This window comes from Mandrillus leucophaeus, unplaced genomic scaffold (genome assembly GCF_000951045.1).
Source record: "Mandrillus leucophaeus isolate KB7577 unplaced genomic scaffold, Mleu.le_1.0 Scaffold33, whole genome shotgun sequence".
NCBI lineage: Eukaryota > Metazoa > Chordata > Mammalia > Primates > Cercopithecidae > Mandrillus > Mandrillus leucophaeus.
In genome coordinates this window covers 4,605,953-4,617,276 of record NW_012103476.1, presented here as the reverse complement: position 1 = coordinate 4,617,276, position 11,324 = coordinate 4,605,953, and positions in this window count along the sequence as shown.

Sequence of the window (11,324 nt, the reverse complement as noted above, 5' to 3'; positions counted from 1 at the left end):
TCAACCCAGGAAGTGGAGGCTGCAGTGAGCTGAGATTGCACTGTTGCACCACGACACTCCAGCCTGGGCAACAGAGTGAGACTCTATCTCCAAAAATAAAATAAAATAATAACATTTACATGTCTCAGCAGTAAGTTTCAGAAAAATTATTGAGTTATGGATATAAAGATACTCTTCCTTTCTTATTTAAATCTACTGTGTTTTTTTTTTCAATGAAAGCCATAAACATCTTTTCATTGTATTTTATTATGACTATTATTGTTATAAGAAAACTGTTATCTTGTAGCTCTAATAAAATATATGGTGGAAACAGTATATTGTTTTCAGCAACTTCAAAATGCTTTTAATGGCCTATAAATGGTGGCTAATAAATTATATTAAAATCAGAGAAAGTTATACCTGACTCTGACAGTGCGTTTAATACCCCATTTGGCTGTTAAATTTGTAATAGGAAATCGAGTTTTTAAAACTGATATAATGTAGCTATGTAGTATCTTGCTCTTTGTGTGTGTGTGTGTGTGTGTATATATATACTCATGAAATTTAAAGGATCAAATATAACTAAGTACCATCTGTGTCTCTTTTTAGATTTTGAATAACTCCTCCACCTTGAATTGTCTAAATTGTACCTGTTTCATAATAGATCTTCAAAATGTTACTAATCTGCATTTACAACTTTATATTTACATGCAAAATAAATTGTGTGTATTTTGAAAACTTCATAGATGCAGCTTTGTGGAACTAGGTAATACTAGTCGAAAATTATAATTAATTGAAGGTCACAGATTAAAGGTATAAATTATAATAAAGTTTTTATTTCAAACTATGAGCAATGTTGGAAATAGTAACAAAAATACAGTGCCAATTTTTCATTTTAGTGTTTGGGTTACTCTTGATTTTACTTGTTAGTAAATACCATCAAAGGTTTGGAGATTATACTATGATTTTAATATCTTACTTTCCCTTAATTCTCAGTGTAGATAACTATACAGTAAAGCAAGTGGCCAGGTGTGGTGGCTCATGCCTGTAATTCCAGCACTTTGGGAGGCCGAGGTGGGCGGATCACGAGGCCAGCAGTTTGAGACCAGCCTGGCCAACATGGTATAACCCCACCTTACTAAAAATGCAAAAATTAGCTAGTCATGGTGGCGGGTGCCTGTAATCCCAGCTATTGGGGAGGCTGAGGCAGGAAAGGAGAATCACTTGAATCTGGGAGGCGGAGGTTGCAGTGAACCAAGACCGCACCATTGCACTCCAGTCTGGGGCTACAGAGTAAGACTCCGTCTCAAAAAAAAAAAAGTAATAATGCACACCAGTGTAAAAAGATGCAAAAAATAAAAAGTAGTCGTGTTATAACTTTTTTGATTTAATGTGACATATTAAAGAAATCCTTGGAAATCAACAATTTTCATAAATTCATTTTATGAAATCAAATTAGATACATTTTGCAGTATGTACACAGTAGCTGCTAGTGACCACACAAATTTAAAATAAATGAATACACTTCTAATTGTTAATTTTTACTTTCTAAGTACCAAAAGATTGTTTAATATGAGTCAAATGACATAAATTATAAAAATCTTCATTAGCAAGATGAGTTCCAAATCTATACAAAAATTAGTCTGCTCTTAAATAATTTTTGCCAAGAAAAAAATATTTAGCATGTTGATGACTGATATTTATTATGCAAAAAGAGCCTTTCAAAAATGTTTTAATATACTTTCAAAGATTTTTAGTAATATTTAAATATTAAAAGAGTAAAAAGACACAGATTAAGGTAAGTCTTTTTGTACAAGAATCCACTTTATCACTTTATTTTTTTTTCTCTAGAATAGTTTGGAGGAGAGAACAGGGTATGTACTTGGCAAAAAGAAAAAAAAAGGAAAAGACAAAAGTGAATTAAAAAACTGATGACTTAATTTTTAAATAGGATTATGTAGATCTGTGGAAATTTTACTGACAGTGTTATTTATGTACATGAATTGATTTCTGAAAAAACTCTTAAGCACTGTGTGTAACTAGAAGGGCCTAAATAAGGTTACATGTCTTGTATCATCTGGTCAGCCTAGATAACAGTGACTAACAATATTAATCGACATTTACTGGGGACTTACTATGGGTTAAAAACCTTTCTAAAGTTTCTAAACTTTTTACAGGTACCCATGATATTTTCCTCATTTTGCAGATGAGCAAATTCAAATACAGTTGAATTTGTTTGGGTAAAGTCAAATACCCAGGATTAATTTTTAAACTTGTTCTCAAAATCCTGCTAGTAAAACCATCATTATTCAACTGTCTTTCACTAAATAACAAAACATAAAACTTTTTTTTTGTTTTTTTCTTTTATGTGGAGATGGCATATCATTATGTGGCCCTAAGCTGGTCTGGAACTCCTGGGCTCAAGCAATCCTCCTGTCTCTGCCTCCCAAAGTACTGGAATTACAGGAATGAGCCACTGCCACCTTCCAATCATGATTCTTTGTTAGTCGTTGGACACACTTCAAGTTTCTTCTAAGGGTGTAAACAACAGGTAAGAGTATTCCTCCTATCCATACAATGAAAAACATCCTGGCCGACTGCAGATTTATGACTTTTGTTGATCCTATTAGACCAAGTGAGGTTGCAAGGCGAAAAATAAAAATAAATAATGACTCAATAATAGGGGAAGATGTACTTGTGGAGAGAGATGAGACATAAGCACTGTCTTGCATGGGGTACACACAGTACACACAGCTATACATAGTTAAAATAATTCAATTAGAATGTTTTAATGAATAGGTGGAGGAAAATGCGGACTGGTGGGAAGCATGTAACTCCTATAGGATGCTGGTATTGAGAGATTCTATTCCAACTTACAGTTTTTATTGCTGCTGTTCATTTGTGACGAAAGGGCAACAAATAATGTTCAAATTATGACCTTGGTGAAAAACCACTGAATTTGTCAAAAGGGAACTGGAGGAGGAAAAAGCACATACCCAGGGGAAAGGGCAGAAATATATGCTTCGCTCAGAACAATGGAGGTGCAGGAGCACTGAGGACGCCATGCCCTCAACACTCAGGGCATGAGCCAGTGTAACATTGAAGTTTAATCTGAGCAGCAAGAAACATCTGTCCACGGCTTCCCTCACCAGCGGACTAACCAGCATCAAGTAAAAAGTAATAGCAAAATACTTAAGGGAGATGGGCAGGAGAGAGATACGTGTATGAAATGATATCCATTCTGTGGCACAGCGTAAAAGGAACAATCGGAGCTGAGTGTGGTGCAAGCATTTACAAACACCCTCTGGAAAACCACCTTTCATCTAAACATAAGGTTACAGCAAGAGCAATGGTTCTTACCAGCAGGTCACCTTTTTCTCTCCCAGGAGACATCTGACAGTATCTTCAAATGATTTTTTTTTCTTATGACTTGCATCTAACATATAGAAACTGTTAAACATCTTACAACACACAGGAACCCTTCCCATAAAAATGTGGATTAGCTAATCCAAAATGTAAATGGCACCAAGGCTGGCAAACACTGAAATAGGAGAATTTGTAGTCTATGTTGCTCTAAGAGTAACCAGAGCAAAACAAACAGACAAACAAAATCTAGTCTAAATCCCAATAGTTTAACCCGTACTGATTCCCACAATAAAGGCTTAGAATTTTAAAAAAGTGCTTACTGCTTTTCTTTTTCTCACTTTCTACTGTGTTGCACACCATATCTGACTTTCAACCAAAAATTGTAACACAGACAAAAACACAAGGACATTTTTTTTTACAAAGTTGCCAGGAAGCAAAGCAATCACCGGAAACAGACTCAGAAATGACACACATGTAGTAACTATTTGACAATATATTTGAAATAACTGGGATTTTATTTATTTATTTATTTATTTATTTATTAGAGACAAGGACACTCTCTGTCACCCAGGCTGGGGTGGAGTTGCATGATTGCATGATTCTAGTTCAGTGCAGCCTCAATCTCCTAGGTTCAAGTGATCCTCCCATCTCAGCCTCCTGAGTAGTTAGAATTACATGCATGTACCACCATGCCTTGCTAGTTTTATACTTTTTAAAGTAATTTCAACTTCCTTTTTAGATTCAGGTAGTACATGTACAGGTTTGCTATATGGGTATATTGCATGATGCTGAGGTTTGGGATGTGATTGATCTCCTCACCCAGATAGTGAGCGTAGTATCCAATATTTAGTTTTTAAATCCCTGCCTTCCTCCCTTCCTCCCGCCTCTAGCCTCTAGTAGTCCCCAGTGTCTATTGTGGCCATCTTTTTGTCTATTTCTACCCAATGTTCAGCTTCCACTTACAAGTGAAAACGTGGTATTTGGTTTTCTGTTCATGTGTTAATTCTTAGGATAATGGCCTTCAGCAGTGTATATTCTGCCACAAAGGACATGATCACATTTTTATGGCTGTATACTACCCTGTGGGCTATATGTACCACATTTTCTGGATCCAGTCCATCATTGTTGGGTGCCTAGGAAGATTCTGTATCTTTGCTATTGTGAATAGTGCTGCGATGAACATACGAGTGCATGTGTCTTTTGGCAGAATGATTTATTTTCTTTTGGGTGTATACTTAGTAATGAGATAGCTGGATCCAATGGTAGTTCTAAGTTCTTTGGGAAACCTCCCAACTGCTTTCCACAGTGATTTAGCTAATTTACATTCCCACCAACACTGTATAAGCAGAATAACTGTGATTGATTATGTTAAAACTCTAGTGGAAACATAAGATTACATGGGCAATTTCATCAGGGAGGTAGTAAAGAAACTAACAGAAAGAACTGGAAATGCGAGGAAATAAAAACAGTAAAAACAGTGAAGCATACCATTCACGGACTTCTCACAGCTGAGAAAATAATCATGAACTTGAAGACGAATCCATAGAAAACAATAAAACTTAATGTGAGAAAAAAGAAGAAAATAAAAAGCATCTGAGTATTGTCAGGCTATATTCATTGACCTAATATATGTGTAATTGGAATTTCAGAAAGAGAAAAGGGAACAAGGAAGAAGTAATATATTTAAATACATGATGGTCTAGGCATTTTCAAAGTAAAATGAGAGCCAATCACATATTTGAGATACTTAGAAACACTAAAAAGGAAAAAGATTAAAACAAAAATGACAATAAAGCAAACAACAACAAAACAGTATCTAGGCATATCTTATTCAAACTGATGGAAAAAAATAACAAAAGATACCTTGAAGATATAGGAAAGGATATATACAAAGGAACAAAGATAAAATTACAGAAGACTTCTTGTCAAGAATCATGCCAGCTAAAAGATAATGGAAATAGTTCTTTATAAAGTGCTGAAAGGCAAAGCAAAATAACGACAACAAAAGCTATCAACTCATCTGTATAGATAATAAAAGTATATTTCAAAAATAAAAGAGAAAAACCATTTCTTCGAACAAGCAAAAGAATGAGAAACCAAACTGCCAGCAGATGTACTCTGCAAGGAGTATTAAAGGAACTGCCTGAAGAAGAAAAATAATACTAGGTAGAAACTAGACTCTACACAAAGCAAGAGCCTCAGAAACTGAACAAATTAAGAGAAAATTATGCTTTCTTATTTTCTATCACTCTTAAGAAAACTGACTAGCTAAGGCAAAGCTAGTAACAATGCATCACATATTTATGGTTTATATAAAAAGTGTGGCAAAATAATACAAATAAGCGAGTGAAGCGGTTGATAATGCACTGTTGTAATCCCCGTATGCTGCACACAAAGTGGTACAATGATATTTGAAGGTAGAATCTAATTAGTTAAAGTGATATATTGTCAACCTAAAATAACTTAATAGTAAGAATAAGTCTTGTATGAAATATGTAAGAATACATTTTTATAAATTATGTAAAGTTGTATTTTGAAGTGTTAAAGCAGGTCAAAAGTAAGTAGCTGTGAATAGGCCTACCTAATGGAATTTTTAAAGAAACTTAAAAATTACAAAAGGAAGAAGGCAGGCAAGCGGCAAAGGAAGGCAGGAAGGCGAGAAGGCGAGGGAAGGCGAGGGAAGGCGAGGGAAGGCGAGGAAAGTCGAGGAAAAGCAAGGCAAGGCAAAAGGCAAAAGGCAAGGCAAAAGGCAAGGCAGAGAGAGAGGGATCGAGGGAGAGAAGAAATTTACTCCTGGAATTATGAGAGGTTGAAGAGAAAGGAGTCTAGGCTTTGCCTGTGTGTCAATAAACTCCTATCTGTAAAGCGTTAAACTATTTATTTATCACAGAAGTGGGGAAATGATATTGATAAAGATACCATAGAATTGTTAATTCTATATATGTATACATTGTGAAACAAGCTGTGAAGGAAGCTATGATTTCTACTAGGAAAGCTGTGGAAATGCTTCTGGTTCACTTTATTTTACTATAAACTTATTTTAGGGTTTTGTTGTTGTTATTCTATGAAAATTAAATTGATAACAGAAAAATATTTACAATGACTTTAGTTACAATAAAAGTCTTCTTAACATCCCAAAATGCACTCCTTAATCTTTTCCAATCTCCTTTTTGTTTTTCTGTTTCTTTGATTTCTTTGGGTTGCCTCTTTGTATTTTCCTTTGTCTCTCATTTCGCTATTTCGCATACAAAAACTGCACACATACACACACTAACACACATTGCATATAATCTAATATTTCAAGTGAATTAGGCTTTGTCTTATTAAATTATGCTATATTAATCAATGAGTTATTAGATATGCTCTGATATGTATACATCATTATGAGGTTAAAAAAGCCTGCATACGTATATACTTTGATATTTGAATAAATAAATGAACATTGGATTAGAAACAAGATGCTTGGATGAAGATAAGCAGATATTCATCATCTTTCTGCATAAAACAGATGTACGTGCTGAGTATTGCTTATCCAAAATGCTGGAGACCAGAAGTGTTTTGGATTTTTTTGAATTTTGGAATATTTGAAGATACATATGTTACTTTAGGGGTAGGACCCAAGGTTAAACATGAAATTAATTAATATTCCTATACACTTTACTCACATAGCACAAAGCTAATTTTACACAATATTTTAATAATTTTGTGCCTGAAGCAAATTTGTGTTAAATATTCACTTGTGGAACTTCCCACTCGTGGCATCATGTTGACACTCAAAAGTATTTTGGATTTTGGAGAGTTTCGGATTTTGGGTTTTCACATTAGATGATTAGATGTGCTCAATGTGTATGTGCCTGAATTGTAAACTATGCTTCCATTAGGCAGAATCTTTTTCATTTGTAAATTACCACTTTTTAATATTTATTATACTGAAAAGAATTCTACTGTGCAACTTTAATCTTTCTTCTTTAATATTCTACTCTCTGTGAGAGCTTGGAATGAAGTTAGAAATCCAATCACGAGACAAGGCTGACTTCACTAAGGTTTTCGGCCATGTGCTTGAGCAGACAGACAAGGCGTAAGTTCTATTTCTGTGAGCATTGTTTGTTGTCTAATGGAATCAGAGCCTCTGAACATTGGTGACTTTGTGGGAACACACTGGGGAACAGATCACACTAGTTTCTGCAATGTTTCACAGAGGCATCAAAGCAATTCACACTTGTCTGCCTTGCTGAATGTTTGAAGTCTTGACCCAAATCTAGATTTAAATCTCCTTTAAAAAGATCCCTATGATGGGGTTCATGAAATTGTGCATAAATTCCACAGCGACGTTAGTCCCTACTTTTAATTTTTGTCTTCTTGTTTTCTAAAAAGAAAAATAACAAATTTTATCAAAATTGTGAATAAAACGCCCTTTTTTATTTATAAGAATGACCAGGTATATTGTTATAAAGATTTTCAGAAATAAAATATCATTTTAACTAAAGCCTAAAGGTGACATGTTGCTTAAGCATAGAGCAATCCATGGAGGTTTGTGAACTATTTATGATGCGTTTCAGTAACAGATTATAAGGTCTGTGCTGAGTAATAAGTAGAAATGGTCAATGACAAATTTAGAAACATTTTGCTTTTTCTCAGATGACCATATATTATTTAATTTCTTCCTTTATAGAGGGAAATTAGTCTTCTCAATAAAATCCTAAATAAATGTGAGCCATGGGCGGGCAACTTTGACCTCAATAATCTATAGAAAGCCAAAATAATTCTTCAGTAAGTCTCAGTTACTACAATGTGATGGGTTTATTATAGAGGTTCCATGTGAAACAAGGTAATTACGTCCTGCTCAGATTGCAGCACAGGACTCCAAAATTGTCTGTAATACCAACCTGCTGTTCTAGGGTTATTATGCAAAGAACAAAAAAAAATCCAAATTCATAGGCTCATAAAATGGCCATGTAATGTGAGCTCTTACATATACACTGTTGAAAATAAGACTGCATTTCTAAAATAGCAAATGATGTATTTTATTATACGGAGGGAGGTACGATGTGTGTGAGGCAAATCCAGTAAGAAGTGAGAAAAAAAACAGATTTTCCCATAAAATATACCAAAAGTGAGATCATTTAAATCTGGAAAGATAAATGTTGAGAGGATATAATGTAATCTATACAATTTTAAGTGTGAACATTAAATATGTACTTGTTAAACAGATCCTTGAACTCTAGCACTCTTTATAAATATAAGATTTTTTTGTGTAAAATGCCTATTAGGGTGCAGGGTACATGCAGAATTAAATTTTATTATTAAAATCTAAATCAAATAAAATACCAATAATGGGATTTCAAGATTGTAAGAATAGTTGTATTGAGCACATTATTTTAAAAAATAAGTTTCTGGAAATGCTATTAGATTTCAAAATACAAGTCATTATTTTGGAAGACTTCAATGATAAAAAGTAAGTCTGTATGATAATTAGTGTAATTATTCTTTGAGGCAGACTTTTATTGTTAGCAATTTAGAAGTAATACTTCTAGTTATTCACACATATAGGAATACTTATTTGTGAAATTATGAGGGTCACCATCAATATATTTAAACAAATTCACATTTTGAGTTAGGATTTGGCTTACAGTAATTCAAGATCTTTCTATATAGGGTGTCAATATTTAAATTTTATAAAACCTAAGATAGGAATAATTAATGTGGCAGATTAGCAGAAAAAAAGATGAGTAAAAGGAGAGACAGAATGAGAAAAATATAAGAAAAGATAGAAAAAATATAGATAATATTATAATTGATACACATTTTCAAACTATTACTAACTCTAATCTAATTACCATTTAATCAGTAATGTCAACAGGCTTCAAGAGAGTCCATAAAATTATAATGTTAACCTTTTCTTGAGTCACCAGAAAGGATTTGTTCAACATTTGTTTTCATGTAGCATAGTGACGATTGAAACCCAAAATACAAAGGAATGCCATATAATGAAAAGACACATGCTGTGTGTGACAGATAAACCCTTCCTGCCACAAGAACAAGCCATTTTTAAATAACCTTGTTAATACCCACACTTTACTTGAAACTGTGTCAGAATAATTTAAGATAAAATACATACAAGAAATTTAATATTTACAATAATTTGTCTTGTTATGGTAGTAAATATAAATGTAAATTATGTAAATATATGATGATAAATCATAAGTTACCTGTGTATTTTGAAACATAATTAGTGGTTTTGCAAATATTTTTGTTTATATATAGCAGTGTGGAATATCTGGAAATATACAATAAAAGGCTTAATTGCAATAATAGGTTAAAATGTATTGGGTATTTATTGTCTCTTGTGAGCAATCGTCTCTTCTAAGAATTTCATCCCCTGCTACCACCTCATTCCATCTCTCCTCTCTAACCTTATTTAAAAATAAATTCAAACCAGGCACTGTGGCTCATGCCTGTAATTCCAGCACTTTGGGAGACCGAGACAGGGTGGATCATCTGAAGGCAGGAGTTCGAGACCAGCCTGACCAACATGGCAAAACCTTGTCTCTACTGAAAATACAAAATTAGTCAGGTGTGGTGGTGGATGCCTGTAATGTCAGCTACTTGGGAGGCTTAGGCAGGAGAATCGCTTGAACCTGGGAGACAGAGTTTGCAGTGAGCCATGATCACTCCATTCCACTCCAGCCTGGGCAAAAAGAGCGAAACTCCATCTCAAAAATAAAAAAAAAATAATAAATTCATACATTTAAAAATAATGTTTTGCTTACTATAGTGAAACAAATGATGAAGTCAACTTTCCAAGAAAATGTCAGATTAAAAAAAAGTAATCCTCAGGTATCTGTGAAAACCATACATTCATTTAGAGAATACAGTAATATAATTAATAAATGGATTTCACAAGACCACTTGTAATAAAAACAATAAGCTAATGTCAATTGATTTACCTTTTTAATAAAGAGAAAGTGAAATTTTGAAAGACATAGTTATGCATAGATATTAAAATAAGAAAAAAAAATATAACTGGAAATAAGCACTTGAATATATTTCAAGGTTTAACATCATTTCTCTAAGGATTTTGAATAATTTCCCTATTGTCTTCCAGGATCATTTTCTTCAAAGAATAATTCACAAATTGCCAACATTATCATTACTTTGGATCTTGTTGCTTGTGGGGCTGTATTTTAGTCTTACTGACTTGGACAGAATACCGAAATCTGTTTTAACTTCTCTAGGTGATTAAGATACATATTAAATTTTGAGAAAAACTACTTCTATAATCTGTTGTTGAAGAACATGAGTCAGATGCCAGACCAAATATCATTCAATTATTGAGGAACAACACCCTGCTTTTGCCACCCAAATTTAGATTATTTTATCTTAAATATGGTATAATTCACTTATACTTTGTGGAAATTCTTAAGGTTTTGCCTAGAGTTGAGTGTCAGATGTGGTGGAGATATGGACTAAATCCCCTCTAACTTGAGTGTAGAGCAGAGGGATGAGTGTTATTACCTTTCACTCCTGTCTGTAGTAGAGTCTTTGACTTCTGAGCACAGCACCCTGCAAAGAATAAATCCATGACGCTAAGCTGCATTCGGCTGTGTTAATTGTGTTAGGCTGTCATTTTCTACACTTTGAGTTTAGATTGTTTTGAAATCATTGTTCTTAGCACTTTGCATTCTCTTTCAACATAAATAACCTTTTTCAACTGTGAGAACTCATTAATTTAATTGTTAATATTAGTTCATTCATTCTCGGATTTCTGGTAACTAGTAAATGGAATTTTTAGACTTGTCTTCCAAGTCATTATGTACTCCCATTTTTTTTCTTTATTTTACTCTATATTCTCAGGTATTTCATTAGTTTTAATTTTTCAAATTATATTAATTTTTATTTAAATATATTTTATATTGCTAAGAAATTTCCTTTTTTTACTTTTAAAAACATCCTATTGTGATTATTGTATTATTTTCTTA